Source organism: Stenella coeruleoalba (assembly GCF_951394435.1).
Source record: "Stenella coeruleoalba genome assembly, chromosome: X".
In the NCBI taxonomy this organism is placed as follows: Eukaryota; Metazoa; Chordata; class Mammalia; order Artiodactyla; family Delphinidae; genus Stenella; species Stenella coeruleoalba.
The window spans coordinates 18,673,419-18,690,571 of NC_137152.1; the positions used below are offsets into that span (position 1 = coordinate 18,673,419).

The following is a 17,153-nucleotide window of genomic DNA, read 5'->3' on the forward strand; positions in this document are numbered from 1 at the left end:
CCCGGTCCAGGAGGATCCCACATGCCGCGGACCGGCTAGGCCCGTGAGCCATGGCCGCTGAGCCTGCGCATCCGGAGCCTGTGCTCCGCAACGGGAGAGGCCACAACAGTGAGAGGCCTGCGTACCGCAAAAAAAAAAAAAAAAAAGGAGTATATTATGGGAATCTTTCTGAATAAATACATAGAGGGTGTCCTGATTGCATATTTATTGTGTGACTGTACTATAGTTTATTTAATCATCATCCTGATTAAATGGACACTTGGATTGTTTCCAACCTTTTGGTATTATAAACAGTACTATGAGAAAATAACTTGTACACACATTATTTCTTCTGTGTGCAGGTATGCCTATAGAATGCATTCTTGGAAGTGGGATTGCTAGGCTAGAGGGTAAATTTATTTGTAATTTTGATAGATATTGCCAAGTTGTTCTTCAGAGGAGTTTTCCCACTTTGCACTCTAACCAGTCACTTATAAGTTACCTTCACAGCCTTGCCAACAGACTATGTCGCTTCTCAAATTTTGGGATCTTATGAGTGAGATTGGGTTTATTATCACATGTTTAAGGGTCATGTGTTTTCATCTATAACTAGACCTGTCTTTTGTCTCTTTTTCTATTGGGGTATTAATCTGTTCCATCCCAATTTCTAGAGTTGTTTTTTTTTTAATGTAAAACGGAGATTAGCACTTAGTGGCATGTTTCAAATAAATTCCCTGATATTATTTGTCTTTTGTCTTTGTTTACATTCTTTTTTCCATGAAAAAAAATTAGTTTTTATTTCATTGACTGTTTGTTTTTATTTTTGACTATGTTGGGTCTTTGTTGATGCGCATGGGCTTTCTCTAGTTGTGGCGAGCGGGGGCTACTTTTCGTTGTGGTGCGCGGGCTTCTCATTGTTGTGGCTTCTCATTGCAGAGCACGGGCTCTAGAGCACGGGCTCTAGAGCACGGGCTCTAGAGCACAGGCTCTGTAGTTGTGGTGCACGGGCATAGTTGCTCCGCGGCATGTGGGATCTTCTCGGGCCAGGGATCGAACCCCTTTTCCCCTGCATTGGCAGGCGGATTCTTAACCAGTGTGCCACCAGCGAAGCCCTATTTCATTGACATTTTGTTTTAAGAGAATTTATTTTATTATTATGGTTATTTTTTAAATTAATTAATTTTTTGGCTGCGTTGGGTCTTTGTTGCTGCGCGCAGGCTTTCTGTAGTTGCAGTGAGTGGGTTTCTCATTGCAGTGGCTTCTCTTGTTGCAGAGCACAGGCTCTAGGCACACAGGCCTCAGTAGTTGTGGCACATGGGCTTCAGTAGTTGTGGCTCATGGGCTCTCAGGTGCAGGCTCAGTAGCTGTGGTGCACAGGCTTAGTTGCTCCATGGCATGTGGGATCTTCCCGGACCAGGGCTCAAACCTGTGTCCTCTGCGTTGGCAGGTGGATTCTTAACCACTGCGCCACCAGGGAAGCCCGTCATTGACTTTTATCTTTTCTTTTAGGCTTTAGAACTTTAAGTTGTAGTTAGAAAGGCCTTTATCCTGCCAAGGTTATAAAGCAATTCTCTGTCATCTTCTTCTAGCACTTTAATGGTTTCGAAGCTTATGACTGAATATCTGATACATTTGGAGTTTATTGTGGTATGCAATGTGAAATGTAGATCCAACAGTTTTTCATAGTTCTTAAGATATCTTGTAGTGCTAGTTCCTCTTCACTCTTGTTTTTTAGAGTTCTTCTGGTTGGTCTTGTTTCATTTTTCCACATAGACATTACAATCAGCTTCTCTACCTCAAAAAATATCTCTTGTTATTTTTATGAGGGTGATATTAAATTTATGGATTAATTTAGGGTAACTGATGTATTTATAATGCTGTTTTCCTTTCCAAGAACATGGTATATCATTCCATTTTTCAAGTCTAATTTTGTTTCCTTTGTGATTATTTCACAGTCCTTCTCCATATAGGTTTTGCACATTTCTTGGTTAGTTTATTCCCAGGCATTTTATCCTCTCTGCTGCTCTTGTATACAAGGTCTTCTCTTCCATTATGTTGGCTTGTGGTTGTTGTTTATGACAGATGACCGTTGGTTTCTGGGTATTAATTTTATGTTCCACTTTAAAAGAATTTGTTTTTCAGTTGATTCTCTTAGTTTATCCAGGTATACAATCATATTGGCTGCAAATAGGGATAATTTTGCCTTTCCTTTCCAATAGTTACACCTCACATTTCTTTCTACTCTCTGTCTAATTTCGTTGTTAAAAATCTCAAGTAAAATCAATTGGATGATTTAAATCATTATAAATATGATCATTCCTAGAATTAAATTGATTTCAAAGCTACTGACTTCATATCTTTTCTTATTCATGTCATAGTGAAGTTCCAAATGACAGAAATTTTATTTTATTTTATTTATTTATATTTTACAAAAATTGTTTTATTTTGGGGAAGACAATGAAAAAAAATCATGATACTATAAAGCAAAATAAAATAATACCAAAGAAACAAAAGACATGAATACATAAGAAGAGAAACAAATTAATTAGGAAACTGTACATGGAATAGTATTGATCAATACATAAAAGAGTTGGTTCTTTTTATTTATTTTTTTGTGAGATGTGCTTTTGTTTTTTACATCTTTATTGGAGTATAATTGCTTTACAATGGTGTGTTAGTTTCTGCTTTATAACAAAGTGAATCAGTCATACATATACGTTCCCATATCTCTTCCCTCTTGCGTCTCCCTCCCTCCCACCCTCCCTATCCCACCCCTCTAGGTGGACACAAAGCACCGAGATGATCTCCCTGTGCTATGCGGCTGCTTCCCACTAGCTATCTATTTTACATTTGGTAGTGTATATATGTCCATGCCACTCTCTCACTTTGTCACAGTTTACCCTTCCCCCTCCCCACATCCTCAAGTCCATTCTCTAGTAGGTCTGTGTCTTTATTCCCATCTTACCCCTAGGTTCCTCATGACATTTTTTTCTTAAATTCCATGTATATGTGTTAGCATATGGTATTTGTCTTTCTCTTTCTGACTTGCTTCACTCTGTATGACAGACTCTAGGTCCATCCACCTCATTACAAATAGCTCAATTTCGTTTCTTTTTATGGCTGAGTAATATTCCATTGTATATATGTGCCACATCTTCTTTATCCATTCATCCGAAGATGGGCAGTTAGGTTGTTTCCATCTCCGGGCTATTGTAAATAGAGCTGCAATGAACATTGTGGTACATGACTCTTTTTGAATTATGGTTTTCTCAGGGTATATGCCCAGTAGTGGGATTGCTGGGTCATAGGGTAGTTCTATTTGTAGGTTTTTAAGGAACCTCCATACTGTTCTCCATAGTGGCTGTACCAATTCACATTCCCACCAGCAGTGCAGGAGTGTTCCCTTTTCTCCACACCCTCTCCAGCATTTATTGTTTCTAGCTTTTTTGATGATGGCCATTCTGACTGGTGTGAGATTATATCTCATTGTAGCTTTGATTTGCATTTCTCTAATGATTAATGATGTTGAGCATTCTTTCATGTGTTTGTTGGAAGTCTGTATATCTTCTTTGCAGAAATGTCTATTTAGGTCTTCAGCCCATTTTTGGATTGGGTTGTTTGCTTTTTTGTTATTGAGCTGCATGAGCTGCTTGTAAAGTTTGGAAATTAATCCTTTGTCAGTTGCTTCATTTGCAAATATTTTCTCCCATTCTGAGGGTTGTCTTTTGGTCTTGTTTATGGTTTCCTTTGCTGTGCAAAAGCTTTGAAGTTTCATTAGGTCCCATTTGTTTATTTTTGTTTTTATTTCCATTTCTCTAGGAGGTGGGTCAAAAATCATCTTGCTGTGATTTATGTCATAGAGTGTTTTGCCTATGTTTTCCTCTAAGAGTTTGATAGTGTCTGGCCTTACATTTAGGTCTTTAATCCATTTTGAGCTTATTTTTATGTATGGTGTTAGGGAGTGATCTAATCTCATACTTTTACATGTACCTGTCCAGTTTTCCCAGCACCACTTATTGAAGAGGCTGTCCTTTCTCCACTGTACATTCCTGCCTCCTTTATCAAAGATACGGTGACCATATGTGTGCGGGTTTATCTCTGGGCTTTCTATCCTGTTCCATTGATCTTTCTGTTTTTGTGCCAGTACCATACTGTCTTGATTACTGTAGCTTTGTAGTATAGTCTGAAGTCAGAGAGCCTGATTCCTCCAGCTCCGTTTTTCTTTCTCAAGATTGCTTTGGCTATTCGAGGTCTTTTGCGTCTCCATACAAATGGTGAAATTTTTTGTTCCAGTTCTGTGAAAAATGCCAGTGGTAGTTTGATAGGGATTGCATTGAATCTGTAGATTGCTTTAGGTAGTAGAGTCATTTTCACAATGTTGATTCTTCCAGTCCAAGAACATGATATATCTCTCCATCTATTTGTATCATCTTTAATTTCTTTCATCAGTGTCTTATAATTTTCTGCATACAGGTCTTTTGTCTCCTTAGGTAGGTTTATTCCTAGACATTTTAGTCTTTTTGTTGCAGTGGTAAATGGGAGTGTTTCAGGTAATTATCGATATGTATGTTCCTATTCCCATTTTCTTAATTGTTTTGGGTTTGTTATTGTAGGTCTTTTCCTTCTCTTGTGTTTCTTGCCTAGAGAAGATCCTTCAGCATTTGTTGTAAAGCTGGTTTGGTGGTGCGGAACTCTCTCAGCTTTTTCTTGTTTGTAAAGGCTTTAATGTTTCCACTGAATCTGAATGAGATCCTTGCTGGGTAGAGTTTTCTTGGTTGTAGGTTTTTCTCCTTCATCCCTTTAAATATGTCCTGACAGTCCTTTCTGGCTTGCAGAGTTTCTGCTGAAAGATCAGCTGTTAACCTTATGGAGATTCCCTTGTGTGTTATTTGTTGTTTTTCCCTTGCTGCTTTTAATATGTTTTCTTTGTATTTAATTTTTGACAGTTTGATTAATATGTGTCTTGGCGTATTTCTCCTTGAATTTATCCTGTATGGGACTCTCTGTGCTTCCTGGACTTGATTAACTTATTTCCTTTCCCATATTCGGGAAGTTTTCAACTATAATCTCTTCAAATATTTTCTCAGTCCCTTTCTTTTTATCTTCTTCTTCTGGAACCCCTATAATTCGAATGTTGGTGTGTTTAATGTTGTCCCAGAGGTCTCTGAGACTGTCCTCAGTTCTTTTCATTCTTTTTTCTTTATTCTGCTCTGCAGTAGTTATTTCCACTATTTTATGTTCCAGGTCAGTTATCCATTCTTCTGCCTCAGTTATTCTGCTATTGATCCCATCTAGAGTATTTTTAATTTCATTTATTGTGTTGTTCATCGTTGCTTGTTTCATCTTTAGTTCTTCCAGGTCCTTGTTAAATGTTTCTTGCATTTTCTCTATTCTATTTCCAAGATTTTGTATCATCTTTACTAAAATTATTCTCATTTCTTTTTTAGGTAGACTGCCTATTTCCTCTTCACTTTTTAGGTCTGGTGCGTTTTTATCTTGCTCCTTCAACTGCTGTGTGCTTTTCTGTCTTCTCATTTTGCTTATCTTACTGTGCTTGGGGTCTCCTTTTTGCAGGCTGCAGGTTCGTAGTTCCCGTTGTTTTTGGTGTCTGTCCCCAGTGGCTAAGTTTGGTTCAGTGGGTTGTGTAGGCTTTCTGGTGGAGGGGACTAGTGCCTGTGTTCTGGTGGATGAGGCTGGATCTTGTCTTTCTGGTGGGCAAGTCCACGTGTGGTGGTGTGTTTTGGGGTGTCTGTGTACTTACTATGATTTTAGGCAGCCTCTCTGCTAATGGGTGGGGTTGTGTTCCTGTCTTACTAGTTGTTTGGCATAGGGTGTCCATCACTGTAGCTTGTTGGTTGTTGAGTGAAGCTGGGTGCTGGTGTTGAGATGGAGATCTCTGGGAGATTTTTGCCGTTTGATATTATGTGGAGCTAGGAGGTCTGTTGTGGACCAGTGTCCTGAAGTTGGCTCTCCCACCTCAGAGGCACAGCACTGACTCCTGGCTGGAGCACCAAGAGCCTTTCATCCACACGGCTCAGAATAAAAGGGAGAAAAAGTAGAAAGAAAGAATTAGTAGAAGTAAAAGGAAAGAAAGAAAGAAAGAAAGAAAGGAGGGAGGGAGGAAGGAAGGAAGGAACGAGGGAAGGAAGGAAAAAAAGAAAGAAGATAAAGTAAAATAAAATAAAGTAAGATAAAATAAGAGTTATTAAAAGAAAAAATAATTATTAAGAAAAAAATCAAAAAAAACGGACAGATAGAACCCTAGGACAAATGGTGGCAGCTAAGCTATACAGACAAAATCTCACACAGAAGCATACACATACACGCTCACAAAAAGAGGAAAAGGGGAAAAAAATCATAAGACTTGCTCTCAAAGTCCATCTCCTGAATTTGGGATGATTCGTTGTCTGTTCAGGTATTCCACAGATGCAGGGTACATCAAGTTGATTGTGGAGCTTTAATCAGCTGCTTCTGAGGCTGCTGGGAGAGATTTCCCTTTCTCTTCTTTGTTCTCACAGCTCCCGGGGTTCAGCTTTGGATTTGGCCCCGCCTCTGCATGTAGGTCGCCGGAGGGTGTCTGTTCTTCGCTCAGACAGGACGGGGTTAAAGGCGCAGCTGCTTTGGGGGCTCTGGCTCACTCAGGCTGGGGTGGGGGGGGGGGGTGGGAGGGGCACGGAGTGCGGGGCGGGCCTGCGGCAGCAGAGGCCAGCATGACGTTGTACCAGCCTGAGGCGCGCCGTGCGTTCTCCCGGGTAAGTTGTCCCTGGATCCCGGGACCCTGGCAGTGGCGGGCTGCCCAGGCTCCCGGGAGGGGAGGTATGGAGAGTGACCTGTGCTCGCACACAGGCTTCTTGGTGGCGGCAGCAGCAGCCTTAGCGTCTCATGCCCATCTCTGGGGTCCGCGCTGTTAGCCGCGGCTCGCGCCCATTTCTGGAACTACTTTAAGCGGCGCTCTGAATCCCCTCTCCTCACGCACCAGGAAACAAAGAGGCAAGAAAAAGTCTCTTGCCTCTTCGGCAGGTCCAAACTTTTTCCCGGACTCCGTCCCGGCTACCCTTGGTGCACTAGCCCCCTTCAGGCAGTGTTCACGCCGCCAGCCCCAGTCCTCTCCCTGCGCTCCGACCGAAGCCCGAGCCTCAGCTCCCAGCCCCGCCCGCCCTGGCGGGTGAGCAGACGAGCCTCTCGGGCTGGTGAGTGCTGGTCGGCACCGATCCTCTGTGCGGGAATCTCTCCGCTTTGCCCCCCGCACCCCTGTTGCTGTGCTCTCCTCCGCAGCTCCTATGCTTCCCTCCTCCGCCACCTGCAGTCTCTGCCCGCGAAGGCGCTCCTGGTGTGTGGAAACTTCCCCTCCTTCACGGCTCCCTCCCACTGGTGCAGGTCCCGTCCCTATTCTTTTGTCTGTTTATTCTTTTCTCTTTTGCCCTACCCAGGTACGTGGGGAGTTTCTTGCCTTTTGGGAGGTCTGAGGTCTTCTGCCAGTGTTCAGTAGGTGTTCTGTAGGAGTTGTTCCACGTGTAGATGTATTTCTGGTGTATCTGTGGGGAGGAAGGTGATCTCCGCGTCTTACTCTTCCGCCATCTTCCCGGAAGCCTCTCGAATGTTGCCTTTTAAAGTGTTCCTATATGGGTGTTTCAGTGCCAGGTAGGCCTTCAAAGGTGTAAGCTAGAAGGAGAAGAGGGCCTGAGAGATAGAATTGTGTGTTGTAGATAGATGTGCAATGTCTGGTTACTTAATTATTGTGATCCTGTGCTTTTTCATTTGTAAAAAAGAAATATTGATAATATCTACCTCTTAGGAATTTTATGGGAAAATAAATAAATGATGTATGTAAAGGGTTCAGCCCCCTACCTGGGGCATACTAAGTTCTCTAAAAATGGTAATTAGTATTAGTATTATTACATCTGCATTTATAATAAAAGCCTGGCCTGACCCCTTACTCAAGTTGCACTTTGTTTTTCCCAACTGTTTAAACAAAAACAGGGAGCAAAGTTAATTGCAACCATGGGTTTGTAAAATTTCTACAGGGCAACAGAGAAAATTGCAATATCAAACTTCAAACTTCTGGTATGAATTGAATAACTTCAGTTATATTGCCTCCCCTTGACCTGCTGCTCCTGTTGGAGTGTTTAACATTGCAGGACAGTCTTTCTGTCTGGGCCTAAATTGAAGGAGGGAAGAATAATGGCTTTTCTTTTTTCTTATAGCTGTGAAACCTATAGCTTATCATCCAGCCTTTGAGGAGGATTTTAGAGTATGGCAAATCTGGGAACAGAGAAGTCCGTTATGAAGCTCCCGTTACAATAAAAACTAACCCATCCTCTTAAATGTGCTCTTTCTCTGTGTGTTACGTTTTGCTGACTTTATACTTTTCTCCCTTCCAGCACTATGTCGCTGATAACTCTTCACTGAACTGGTGAGGATAGTCTCTCCTTCAGAGAGCTGATAGTTGAGTCTTGTAACCCTAAGGCATAGTTATCTAATCTAGAAATTATTTTTCTTCTCACTTATTTTATGTGTCTTTCTATTTTTTTGATTTTGCTCCCTGGTTCTGTTATCAGAAATCTATGGCTAGTAGTCTTCTTCTTGTCCAAGGAACATTAGAAATAAAGAACACTGTCTTGGGGTGATTAATTTAGTGGGAATTCTTCAGATTGATTTAATCAGCACTGGGCAGGAAGAAGCAAAACTTTCGTAATGTTTCTACTTGTACCACATAAATTAAATTGGAAAGGGTTAGACAACCATGTAAATGCATTCTCTTATCTTACTGGCTTTTAGCAAAATTTACAACATACGACATCTGTTCTCTTTGCCTGAGTAAATCAAATTTACCCTCTTTTATCTTCAAGTTTATCAGTAGAAGGTGGAGGAAGAGTAACAAGCAATTAAGATACTTCAAGCTCCTTGCTTCAGGGCTAATGAAACATACTCTATACTTTGGTAATAATATCTTATGATTTGGTGAATACAAAGCTTTCTTTTATATGCCTTTAGTCAGTTGTAATATGACTACATTGAGTTTCATTTATCAAAAAGGTTAAAGATCCAATTTACTTTGTGTAATTTCTTAACCAAAAAAAAAAAAAGAACTTCCCCTGTTTTTAAATGTTTTCATTAGCTGCTCACAGAATTTAGAAATGGTTTTATGATTTTTAGACCACCCTGATGCTAATGGAACCAACAATGATGGCAGAATCTATCTCAATATATCATGATTTTTGACGGAAGTAACACAATTAAAAAAATAACAATAGCTAATGTTTTGTTTCTGCTGTGTTTCAGGTGCTGTCACATGTGCTTTATATACTTGAACACTTCACTGTGTCCTCTTAACAATACATTTATGTTCCCAGTTTTTACACAAAAAGAAAGAGGCTCAGATTAAATGACTTGTCAAGGTCTCACTGGCTTTAAGTGCCTGAGCTGGGATGTGAATTCATGCTTAGCTTCCTACCCTTGCCTCCTTCAAATACCCAAATCACTCTGCAAGATATAGCAAATTACAATGATTTTGATATTGAAACAAAAATGTTGCTGTTCTTACAGGTAACTGTCTGCATGGCCTCCTCCTAAATCGAGCCTCTGAAGGCCTCTGTGAAGTTGTCATTAAACATTGTCATCTGTGGAGACTGAGGTCGAAGTGGTTTCAGGTGAGTGGATCTGAGTGCAGTAAAGACCTTCAAGACAGTGAGCAGTATGAGGGCACGGGTTGTGTTTATTTTGTTTGCTGTTCTAGTCCCAGGGCTTAATATTAGACCTGGCACATAGTAAGTGTTCATAAAAATATTCATGGAATTAAATTGAAAACCAGTTTGGTCTTTGTGCAACTTGGTCTGTATACTTATAAATATTATTTCTTTTGTTTTGGTAAAATGAATACTTCCTGATGACAAAGAATTTAAGCAGTAAAGAAAGGGAAAGAAATCACTCTAAATCCCACTACCTAATAATAATCGATATTAACATTAGTGACCGTGATTCCAAATATTCTTCTGTGTACCTGTATAGAAAGAAGGATAAGGGACTTCCTTGGTGGTCCAGTGGTTAAGACTCCACGCTTCCACTGCAGGGGGCACGGGTTCGGTCCCTGGTGGGGGACTAAGATCCCGCATGCTGCGTGGCCAAAAAAGAAAAAAGAAAAAAAGAAAGAAGGATAAGTAAATACAATACTTTAAAATAGGATTACACTACACAAGCCATTTGTTTTAAATATAATTAATTCTAATTTCACCTTAATTTAACAAAATTAAAATACAATGAAATAAACCCAAAGGAACTGTTGCTTTTGAATCAATGTTTCTTTACCACAAGAGTTATTATTTCCTAAATGATCCCATGATCCCTCTTAGGTTATGAAAAATTAAGAGATTTTTGGTGAGCGTGTGTGTATGTATACATATATATTCTTTAGTTTTATATAGTATTAATTTAAATTCCTGATATGAAGTATGAAGATATTATCATTTTTATTCTTCCACTTCCCCACCTCCTCTTTATTTTTTAAAATTTATTTAATTTATTTTATTTTTGGTTGCATCGGGTCTTCGTTGCTGCGTGCAGGCTTTTCTCTGGTTGCGGCGAGCGTGGGCTACTCTTTGTTGCGGTGCGCGGGCTTCTCATTGCAGTGGCTTCTCTTGTTGCAGAGCATGGGCTCTAGGTGCATGGGCTTCAGTAGTTGTAGCATGTGGGCTCAGTAGTTGTGGCTCGTGGGCTCTAGAGCACAGGCTCAGTAGTTGTGGTGCATGGGCTTAGTTGCTCCGCGGCATGTGGGATCTTCCCGGACCAGGGCTCGAACCCGTGTCCCCTGCATTGGCAGGCGGATTCTTAACCACTGCACCACCAGGGAAGCCCCTCCACCTCCTCTTTATCTTATTATATTATTACTTTTGAACTACTAAGGTTTATATTTGTTATATTTTCTTAATTTACAGTTATCTACAATTAATTTATATTTAAATGCGACCTTTACCATCAATTCTTTTACCATGTGTTCTTCATTCCCAAGTTCTTCATTCTGATACATCTCTTAATTGGATAGGTTGCATACTCATGCAGTCTTGTTTTCTAAGAAAGGCTTACATGTGTTTTATTTCCTGAGTTTTCCATGGTTGAAAATGTGTGCCTATTGCCTTTTTATTTGAAGATCATCATGACTGGGTATAATATTCTTGGGTATACTTTCCTTTACAATGTTGTGGACACATTTCCACTGCCCTGTCTTTGAATGTTGTTGTGAGGAGGACTGATCACCGCCTGGTTCTCCCTACTCACCCCACCATCTAATGTAGTAATTTGCTTTTTTCCCATGGAATTCCTAAAGATCTATTTCCTAATCTTTTTTAAAAAATTTATTTATTTTTGGTTGTGCTGGGTCTTAGTTGCAGCACGTGGGATCTTCATTGAGGCAGGCAGGATCTTTCGTTGCAGCGCTCAGGCTCTCTAGTTGTGGCGTGCAGTCTCCAGGGCACGTGAGCTCTGTAGTTGTGGTGTGTGGGTTCCAGAGCTCATGGGCACTGTAGTTCACGGCACACGGGCTCTCCAGTTGAGGTGCGTGAGCTCAGTAGTTGTGGTGCACGGGCTTAGTTGCCCCGCGGTATGTGGGATCTTAGTTCCCCGACCAGGGATCAAACTCGCGTCCCCTGCATTGTAAAGCAGTCTTTACCACTGGACCACCAGGGAAGTCCCTTTTTTTTTTTTAATTTATCCTAATCTTTAAAGTTAAATAACTTAACCAGAATATGAGAAGTGCTCTCTGTCAGTTTTTCCTGGACTTGTGCGCTTTTTCATTCTGCATATTCACATCTTACCTAACTTCAGGAAAAGTTTCTTTTATTACATCTTTGGATACTTCTCTGTTATCTTTGATGAGTTCTCTGCTACAGGGGCAGAGAACTGTTGTTTTGGGTTTTTTTTTTAAACCTTTTATTATTGTTAGCTTTTCTCTGACAGCTAAACTTTTTTGTGATCATTGTGATGTCTCAGTTTTTTTTTTTTTCTTTTCCAGTTGAGTGAATCTCAGTCTTATCAATTCTGTGCCCTTTCTATCCATTTTATTTATTAGTTCTGTACTGCATGATTTTGATCCTCAATTTGTTTCTTATATCTGCAGTCTCCCTTTTCATCTCCTTTTATCATCTTGCTTTTGAGCTTCTGTTCTTTTTTGCCAACCAGAATTTATTTCTTGTTCAACCAAAAAAAATAGATAATATATTTACATAGTTCAAAAATAAAAGAAAGTCTTTATGTGAAAATACCCACTCTTATCTTCCACCCATTCAGTTAACTTCCCCCATATATAACCAGTGTTATTAGTGACTTCTGTACGCTTCTGGAGGTTATGAATGTTCAAGCAAAGATAAAAATATAGACTTTTTAAAAAACTCTTGTTGGGCTTCCCTGGTGGCGCAGTGGTTAAGAATCCGCCTGCTGATGCAGGGGACACGGGTTCGAGCCCTGGTCTGGGAAGATCCCACATGCTGCGGAGCAACTAAACCCATATGCCACAACTACTGAGCCTGTGCTCTAGAGCCCGTGAGCTACAACTACTGAGCCCACGTGCCACAGCTACTGAAGCCCGTGTGCCTAGAGCCTGTGCTGTGCAACAAGAAGCCACTGCAATGAGAAACCTGCACACCACAATGAAGAGTAGCCCCCACTCGCCACAGCTAGAGAAAGCCTGCGTGCAGCAATGAACACCCAACACAGCTAAAAATAAATAAAAAAAAAAAAGCTCTTGTTGTGTGGAACTCATAATATGTTGTCCTATAGTTTAATTATTGGTAAAGTAATTGCTTTCTGTTCCTTGGGTAACATACTTGCTTGGACTAATTTCTTTTTCTTTTCCTTTCTTTCCTTCTCTTTGGTTTTTTGCTGTAGTGTGCTTGCATATTTACCTTGTTATTTTTATTTTTCTAATACCTTACCTGGACAGCTCTATCTATAATTTTCGATTCTTCTTACGCAGTATAGATAACTTCCTTGTATTTCCCACTTTATCTGAGGTCAATGTTATTTGTGCTGTAAGCCACAGTTGAATATTGGACATTTAGTGTCTAATCTCTTTTTATAATCTGGGGACATGGCAGAGGATGGGGGACTTAGTAAGGGAGTGTGTATTTTAGTTTATATCCTTGGGCTTTTGAAACTTTGTTAAATGCCCTGAGCCAGGTTTCTTCCACCCAGATAAGAGGTATATCTCATTCACATGGTAGAGGGACTGGATATCATAGACTTTGGATTTGTTCCCCAATTCAGCCTGCATCTCTGGAGCCCTCAGTTCATCCAAAGGTGAGCCTCTTTTTAAAAACCTTTCTTTATTTCATCTATTTCTCCAGCAGCCATTTCCATTGTGCCTCTGTTAAAAGAGGGAAAAGACAGTGGTACCAGCTTAGTTAGAGTCTCTCCAGATTTGGAGATATGAGTGAGAATTTCCATGATTTTGCTGATACACAATTTAGTGTTTGAGGGGCAGGGAAAAAATTAAGTGGAAAGCCCTCCCACAACATGTTGGTTTGGTTTGGAATTCTGTTTCCCTACTTTGCTATCAATATATGAAGTTTGTGGCATTGGAATGTAATAGTTTCTTTGGTTTAGACTCATCAATTTTTTTGCTGTTTTTCCCCTTCTTTTTGGTAAGTATTAGAGAAGCAATTTCCCAGAAATCTTTGTTTTTCAAAAAGGTATTTGGCTTGTATTTGTCCTCCTATTCCTTACCTGTAACCGAATTTCAACATTGTATGGGAACTAATTAGAATATCTGCAAACATATAATCCCTTTGTGAGACCAGAAAATATGGGGGATAAATATTACTTGGTTTAAAGTCAGTCTGCTTATTTTTATTGAATCTTAGGGTTTTGGGCAGGTTGGGATGATATTTTGAAATTTCCTTCAGTCTGTGGCTGTCCTACAACAGTGGAGTCTTTCAAATCATTTTATACATCAATAGAGCTTTATTTTTCAGTGTGGTATTTGTGTACCATCACTCCAAACGACCAGAGTCTAGAAGAAACTAGAAAGTCTGTTAAAGATCTTGGTTAGAGAATTGAGGGAGGCCTTTAAAATGAGATCACACAATGTCATGTCATTTCAAAGAGCCCTGTCTGGCCTAGCTGCAGAAAGAGGACTGACTGAAGTCACAGCTGTAATCTCGCCCCATCACAGCCACAGCTGCCTTATACGCAGCGTTTGTAAAGGGATAGGCTGCTGCTGCTGAGTTGGAGCCAAGGTGGTTGTGATAGAGGAAGGTGGTTACGAAACCAGTAGCCAGGGGAGTGAGAATTGGAAGCGTTGGAGAAAGGGAGTGGAGGAATACAGGACTGCTCCTGGAGTCCCGCCAAGCCCTCTGGCACTGCGAACCCGCTGCATACTGCTGTTCCATGCCAACTTTTACCAACTGCGAAACGTCTGTGTCATATTTTTTTCCCCAAAGGAGGATCCAAACAACAAATATGAGTTTAAAAAATTCCAAAAACAGATCCACCTAAGCTGGGAACTGAATCCCGTGATTCAGAAACAGGTTGTAGTTTTGGGGCAGGACTGAAACCTTTTTGGTTTCTTGCTCCAGGTACACAATTTTAAAGGAGCAATAGATTGGAATTCCCTCTTCCTTTTTTCTCAGTTCTTGAATTTTGCTGGCAGAAGTTTGAAGGTTATTTTTCAGCATATGAGGCTCTTCACACCAAAACCAAATGCCCTTTCCTTGTCTGATGAATTTGAAACTGCTGCCACCTTCCTATTCACAGATAAAGTGTGTGTGGGCAGACATAGGTGCTGCTCCCCTGTGACTGGGTTATCAAGGATGCCTAGCTAACAAGGTTTCTGTAGGTAGAACTTGAGGGTAACAGTATCCACTGCTGGCCACTTCCTCTTTCCTAGGAAATTAAGATGGCCTGAAGGGTTAAACTGTAAAAGAAACATAATAGATCCTAGCATAGTTATGCAGAAACACCGTAAAGATATGGTCTGTTGCCTTTTCATTGAGGTGAGACGTTAGGCCAGCTAATGAATTACTGGATCACTGGATGTGGGATCAAGAGTGGAGAGGGCTATTTGGTTATACAATATAGGAAACAGTGATAGAGGGAGATGATGACTCAAGCATGATCCTGAGGAGAGGATGCCCTGGCGCAGTTCCTGCCCTGAGAGGTATATGCCATGCCGTCCCATCTCATTTATCATCCAAACTGGGACATTGTAATAGAGCGAGCAAGGGAGGTGCTATTAATAATTAATTCAGGGCATTAGTGCAAATAGGAGTGTCCTGGGTAAATACTAATTTATTTCCCCTAACTCCGATGCTGTGTCTGCTAAGCAAGCTTTTGATTACAGTTGGCCTCCCTATAAAGTTTTGTGTACAGAGAGAATGTAATGACCATTCATTCACTCAACAAGTGTTTATTGAGCATGACCCTGAAGTTTTGCCTTCATGGAGCTTACAGTCTAGTAGGGAGATGGTGTGATCAGTGTTGTGCTAGGGGAAGTATGAGGTAGCATAGGTAGGTCACTACTAAGACTTTGAAAGTTTTCTTGGAGGAAATCACTAGCTTCTGAGCTGAGACCTTAAGTGTGATGAAAACTTACTGGGCAAAGGAGGTGGGGGAGAGAGTTTTTCAAACCCAGGGTCTACACAGGCCAGAGAAGCATCATTTATCCTAGGTAACAAAAGATGTGTGTTAGGCTGAAACGTAGGCTGAGTGAAGGAGAGGAACAAGGCTTGTGGAGACAGAGATGGGAGAGGACCGCCCTCAGAGAGCACAATCCACTCAGCTGACTCCAAGGCAAGGGGGATGCGTGCCCATCACCAGAGTGAACATACTCCCCACCCTTCTAAGTTTCCAAGCCAGATTCAGGCTTCAGCTGGGAGAAGGGAGAAGCTTTAAATTGAGGGGAGGAGTGGACCTTTTGATTTAAATTAGAGTGGGCTTTTAAAAATCATTTGTTTTTATGAAAATCATGTACTTAAACCTGCAATGATTTAAACAGCAGTATCACAGTTATAACCAAAACACACATCCTTAGCCCCACTCTATTTTGCCCTTTGATTTCTACTTTCTACAGGCAGTCACTTTCACCTGAATGCCTTTAGCTGCTATTTCTAGTATTTACTTTTAAATTCCTGTTATATCCAGAGTTTTCAATTTTAAACATTCTCTATTAACTTTGTCCTATGCTAAATGAGGATTTAGCTATCTTTCATTACTACCCTTGCCTGCCCTCTTCCCCCATCGTACCCATGTACTTATCTCCCCTCCATCTTCCCAATATAATTATATTTTGATTTACTGTTATTAAATCAACATTCCATGTTTACATCATTATGTTTAGGTAAACAGACAGATTCACAGCTGAGCAAGTTATATTCCCTTGTATTACTTCTTACTCTTCCTGGTGTTCATAATTATTTAGTTTTCTATGTACCTCTCACTATTTCTGCCCCCAATTTTTGGACGTAATGATTGGTATAGTCAGTGAGGAAATCTGTCAGTTGCATTTTTTTTCTTGTGCGCTATTCTTTCTGAAAGCTCATCTTTCAGTTCCAGGCTGGATGGCTTGCTCTCCAGGTCTACTGCATAATCTCCGTCTTTGAACTGCCCTTTACAGACATCCTGGGAATTGCTTTTGCCTGTGTCCTGTGTTAAGATCCCTAATCCGTGCTTCTTTCCTGATTTAGACTGGCCTTTTTCTGCTTCCCCCCAAAGTTGAGATATCATCTAGGGATGGAAAGAAGAGATTAATCCAACAAAGCAGGTCTGAAAATAATTGTGGGAAAAAAAGTCACTTCCTGCTTTCACCCTACCAGGTCCAGTTTATAGCTCATTACATAAGTGAGGGAATATATAATCAGATTATGTTTTAGAAGCATTCCTTCAGCTTTCTGTGTTTATTGATATATGTTAGGTAGTGGAGACACAATGGAGACAAGACAGGCATGGAGCCTGCCCTCTTACATCTCAACTCTGTCAAAGTATACAAACAAGTGGGTGGTTAGAATACAGCATGAAAGGCAAGTACAGGGTGCTGTGGTGGTGCATGAGAGGGGTACTTAACTCTGGAGTAGGCTGAAGGGTGGACTGAAGGAGCAAACATAAAAGGGCACATTTTATGTGGTGCCGTATATGTGACCTATCCAGAACAGGCAAATCAGTCGAGACAGAAAGCAGAATTGGGAGTGACT

The 17,153-nt window shown here is 40.7% G+C and overlaps 1 long non-coding RNA gene across 2 annotated transcripts in view; it reads left to right on the forward strand.

The window, feature by feature from the left end:
- Positions 1 to 17,153, forward strand: part of LOC307180903 — a 217,183-nt gene that overhangs the window by 25,316 nt on the left and 174,714 nt on the right. For both annotated transcript variants that reach the window (XR_013825799.1, XR_013825800.1), the window contains exon 3: positions 9,526 to 9,629. This is a non-coding gene — a long non-coding RNA (uncharacterized lncRNA). The remainder of the gene's footprint in view (positions 1 to 9,525; positions 9,630 to 17,153) is intronic.